Here is a 5,996-nt window from a genome sequence, read left to right on the forward strand (position 1 = left end):
CATATGTGTTATTTCATCATTTTGATGTCTTCACTATTATTCTACAATGTAGAAAATAAAGAAAAACCCTTGAATGAGTAGGTGTGTCCAAACTTTTGACTGATACTGTATGTCATTATGAAACACGATGGGCTGGCTATTCGACCTCTGAGACAAAGATATAATATGAGATTCTTTGGTTGCAGAAACCATTGACAGAATGAATACAGCTTGCAGACATCTGTTGAAGCCCTTGTCTTTGACTCTTAGTCTGATATTTGAGTGAACGTCAGTCAGTCAGGCCAATAGTCCCCCCACTGTCCTTGAGTTTGCACAATCGGACCTTGAAGGAAGGACATTCCTCAGAGATTAGGTCAACATGAACCTCCACCCCCAACACCAAAAAAAGCCCCCGCAGTATCTAACCACAACTGGACTAAAGGACTTCGCCTACGCATAAGATCACAACCCACCCATTCCTTTACTCAGCACCCGTCTCCATAAGCAGTGACAATGAGAAGTCACCCTACACCACCAACCCACACCACCCCTCACACAATCTCAACCCTTTGGAACACATCCATTACCACTAGCCATCCACTATTCACTGACTGAACATTTGTAACATCTTCTATTGCATGAAATACTGGAACCGAGGGAGCAGCTTCTTGACTGTGACTTTGCCTAACAATAACATGTTTCCCTCCCTCAGATGCTGGGTGTCCCTCTGAGGCTAGTTGCTGGGTCATGAGAACTGTTGCTGGGTCATGACAACTGTTGCTATGGAAAATGATAGGGAGACAATCCAGACGAGTGACCAACTTCACATACACAACTTCTTCCTTGTGTTTTGTATGTACTAAAAAAGGTGACACACTTAATAGCAATCATATTTCGGCTATAATTGCAGTGATAGGGAAGTGTATCACCTGAACATTAAACTAGAAATTGGATTGAATGGAATGAGTCACTAGTTAAAAGTTAACTACAACTGTTGTCCAATAGATAGTGAGTTTGGTACCTTGATAAAGCTTTGACAATAAACACATGTATTAAATTGGAAATTGTTTGCTTGCTGTATAGCTTATCGATCAATCTAGAAGAATAGGTGTAAGATGGTTCTACTTTTGTTTTGTGTGAACATGCTGAGCAGAAAAGCAGGTTGACTTTCCAGTTTCTGTCACACTGTGGTTGGTGCAGTCACACAGGCACGAACAATGCATGTGTACATGCTTCACAACCTGCCCTACTTCACACACTATATAGCCATTACACTGCACCTGATACAGTCATGTTCTCAGAAGTGATCAAACAGATAAAAAACATTTGCTCAAACAGTGCAAAGATGACTTGAACCACGTCATACTGACCCAAATGGTGCTTGCTGACTAGTCAAAGCCAGCCATTATGACACTAAAAAGGGACCACCTTTACTTCCTAAACTCAGGCCACTGCACATACTGGTATTACCATCAAACCCATGCTGCGCATAAGGACTATTCTGTTCTCAATAGACCGTGTTTGCGCCGGCAGTTAACACTCCCACACGTCTTATTAACACATCTAAAATCAGCAGCCGCCCCTCTGAATAGCTCCATGAGTAGTCAACAACAGTCTGCATGGACAGGATGTTGTGGTTGTACTGGTAGCGTGCGCTTCACACCAACAGGCGAGAATGGAGACACCATGACGTGAAGGTAAGAAGAAAAAACAAAGGCACCGCTATGAGGGTGTGCAGTTTCCACCCGGGCCCAGGCCAGCTTTGACCAGTGCAGTGTAAATAGTGGCCATGTCTAGATACTGTGTAGCCACCATTAGTTTTGTTCTGTTCTTTAAAATCAACCCTCAGTTTAAGTTCAAGCAGGTACATTCATCTCAATAATGAGAACTTCCAATTTTGAGATGGTCTAAGACGCACAATGGAATAAACATTGAATTATTCCATTGTGCCATAAAAAAGGTTTTAGTGCCGTTATAGTATAATACAATGCAGTGTAGAACAAGCAAACCACAATGCAAGAATACAGAGGAAGTGTGCAGTTCCACCTCTACACAGTCCAAAGGCTGTTTGCCTAACAGTATTCAGGCCAAGCAAAGACATTGACGTCAGAGAGCATTTACAACGCAGCCAGCAGAGTGTACAGACCAAATAAGAGGTACAATAAAGTGCCGAAATTGAGTCCTACATCCATTAGAATGAGGGCAGCTACTAAACATTAATCACTGCAGTTTATTTTGATTCCAAATGCAGATAGTGAACTGATAGAGGACAATAGTATGTGTGTCTAGTATATGAGGCAACAACCTGTGACTTGGGTTATAAATCAATTGCACTACCAGCTAAGCCATAAAGACACAGACTTATTGGTAGAAGTAGTAGTATCTTTATATTTACATATGGCAGATAAGCTTGGCTACACAACGACTGGCCTTGAACTACAGAGGTGTAAAATACTGTATTTTGATGAGCTGTCATTTGTCCCATAGGTTTATTGTTAACATTGGCCAGCTTACAGCTCGCCACCTGCACCTTGCCAAATCAGGTGAGCGTTAGCAATGCCAATGTTGATTGTCACTGAATTACGTCATTCTATAAATAATGTAGCCTTTTTGAGACAGAACTTTCTTCCAGGAAGTCTCTTTCCCTCCGTCTGTGGAAAAACGTTACTCAGGTCCTATGATTGTTTTATGGTAAAGGTTAAATTCTGCCAACCTCCTTCACTGATTTGACACATGAGCTAAAAATGACCGTTGATAAGGAGAAGTTGATCTTTAACTGAGTTTTTAATTAATGTTCTTCCTTTGCTCTCTGTTAATCTGTACCTCATCATTGCTAACATGGTGTCCCATTTGATTCTATTGTGTAATTACAACAGGTACTTCACTGAGAACCTTTTCCTATGTTGTTCTTCTTTCTACTATATATCTGACTGTAAGTCGCTTTGGATAAAAGCGTCTGCTAAATGGCATATTATTATTATTATATTATTATTATTATTATTATTATTATTATTATTATTATTATCTACTCTACTATTGATTATGGAATATGTATTTAGCATACACTAACACAACATCCAGGGATCTGACCCAACATTACTAGTAAAAAAAAATAACACCCCCACCCCCATCCAACCCTCTGCCCACAGCTCTCCCCTTTCAGCCAGCTGTGATTCTGGCCACATTTAGAAATCCGAGGGCTGTTATTACTCACAGGCAGAACCACAAACTCACTCTGCAAACACTTTGCCGAAGGCCTGGTAAACAGAGTCAGAAAAAATGCTGTATTTGTCCCCAAAGGATGGCAAATAAGGGTTGTGAGGAGGTTTGGCTAGTGAATGGTGAACAACATCCTCCTAGCTCACAGCTGTGGGAGACATACACCACAAACCGCTCCTTGAACAACCTGCAGAGCCGCCCGCCTCTGCTCTTCCCTCACCTACATAGCGTTACACACAAACACTGCTAACAGCAGGCTACATGAGGCAACAGCTCAAACTTTAAAGCTACGAGGTATGAACATCCGTCTATGAGTATGTGTGGGGTTGTATGTGTGTGTATGGGTGAGGGAGAGCGAGAGAGACAGAGAGACGGATACGTAGTTAAGACATGCGGCCAGCAGAGCAGGTCAACTGAAACTTTCTAATGGCAGTCAACATTGTAACCAAGCACCAGCTAGTGCACACTCAGATGTTTAGTATGTCCCTTTTTGTATTGTGGCTGACATACACTGAGTATACCAAACATTAAGAACACCTTCTTAATATTTAGTTGCACCCCCTTTTGCCCTCAGAACAGCCTCAATTTTAGCATTATTTATATACACTGTATTTCTGTCTAGGAATGCAAGATTTACAGTAAACTAAGCTTGTCTTTCTAGTTTTCTAAATATCGGTAACTGGGTGGGAAAATCTATTTAAAATAGGGTGCGGGTTGTCTGAATAGACAACAGACAGAGACAGAACATGGAATAAACCACAGTCATCCCAACAAAAAGACAGAACTTTAGTCATTAGTCCACCTGACCTTACTATTCAACATTTCCATGCAATCATTTGTTGCCTTATGTAAGAGGCCTTGAGGCAATAATCAGGTTGGCTTCAAAATGCATGTCACTGGAGTATTAGTATAGTAATACTTTCCAGTTATACTGACATACATCTTTCATTGCTTTTTTTCCACTGAGAGAAAACATTACCAGCGTAAAGTCAGCTGTTTGTGCTTGTGCGTGTTTGTCTGTGTGTTACGACCTGTATAAAACCTCTGCCGCACCCTCACCATTCACTATCCTGACCTGAAATGTGTAAGTGGTTCAGTAGAGTATAGGTCTTTACAGCTATTTTAACTCAGTCATAGAGTTCACTCTTTGAAATAGTATGACAAGGAATGATTATCTCACTGTTGTTGAGAGACGATGGATTGTGACACATGAAGCAACTACTCTGTAAACTTTTCCATTGGAATAATGTAGTAATCCGCATGGTTTCATCATTTTTAGTTTGAGTACTCTAGATCTTCTCTCACTGTGACAGTTTGACAGGTGATTCATTGTTGTCCTGTGGATTTTGTGTCATGTGAGGCCTCGTTCCTACCTGTGCCCCACCCTGACTTCCAGGGTTCTGCCCCTGCTGTGGGACAGTATAACCCATTTCACCAGCTCAGAGAATTGCCCAATCAAAGACAGCTCCATAAATCAGTCCTATCTCATGGCACAACACACACCTAGGGGTAAGGCTGTAAACCAGGGACTCACACTGGCCCTTATTCCACCAATCAGATTATATTTTATGATGTTTTTTTTTATTATTTATGACACTACTGATAAATCTACCAATCAGGTGCCCTGTGTTGTATAACCAATTACTCCTCAGGTTTACTCAGTTTTTTTTTTTTATATAAGTGTACCATTGCTTAAGCTAGTAAGCAGCAGAGCAGAGTTGTATTGCCAATTAACGGTCTGGGATGCTATTAGATTTCCTCAGATTTGTCCAGTTTGCTGTTTTTCATTATGTCTTATGAAAGGTTATCCTCTCAAATGTTATGATGTTATTTACAGCAAATGGAAAAACTACTACATTTGCCACCAAAGAATTGTGATGACTACAGCAAACCACGGCAGTCAAATATTTGCGGTTCAGCTGACCACAAGGGCTATTTTTTCCCTTTAAGAGCTGGAAAAGGCAGAATATTGGCTCTGTACCAATACCTTATTCATGTTGTTCTCACTCGTCACGTGTGGGAACGGGACGAACCTGTATCCTCATCATAAACAAGATTCACTTTCTTAGACTACACGTGGCACTTTTGTGAAGCGGTAAACCAAGTTCTCAGAATGTGCAGAAATAGTTGTGAATATGGAGAAGAATGAGTGTTTGTCTCAGAGCTAGCGGGTGGGTAAATTGGCGAGGGTGGATGTAACTGGGTCCTCTAGGTCTGAGTCATTGTGGCCTGTGACTAGGCCTCCGTGTTCATTCCACCTCATGTGACTCTGTTTCACTGTGGTTTTGGCACAGCATTAGGCACTTCAGATGGATTCATCTGTGAGGGAACACAAGAAGACAAATGGATTGTCTTAATGTTAGACACAACTTAGCAGACAATCAAAACAAGAAAATAAATGCTTAGATGCTGTGAATACATGCTTTGTGGGTGTTATTCTTTCAAATAAATTCCTTATGTGTCAAATTCCCTAGGCATGTGTTAAAGGCAGATAAAAACAACATTGCACATTTGACAAAGAAGCACTGTTGATAGGCATAATAAGCAATACAGTGACGACACAGCGAAGGAATGGCGGAATAAAAAGTAGTTATAGCGGAGAGATTAAGATTTGTCAGAAACACCGGCCATGCAAGCTTTGGGTTCTTCCATACAGGCTTAACTACAAATAAAATATGTATAAATATATTATGGTGTCACATGACCTATTAGATAAAGATCAGGCATTTTACAAGAGACAATATGGACATAAAAGAAAAAGCAAGCCTCTCCACGGGCTGAGAAGTCCACTTGAAGAC

This window comes from Coregonus clupeaformis, chromosome 5 (genome assembly GCF_020615455.1).
Source record: "Coregonus clupeaformis isolate EN_2021a chromosome 5, ASM2061545v1, whole genome shotgun sequence".
In the NCBI taxonomy this organism is placed as follows: Eukaryota; Metazoa; Chordata; class Actinopteri; order Salmoniformes; family Salmonidae; genus Coregonus; species Coregonus clupeaformis.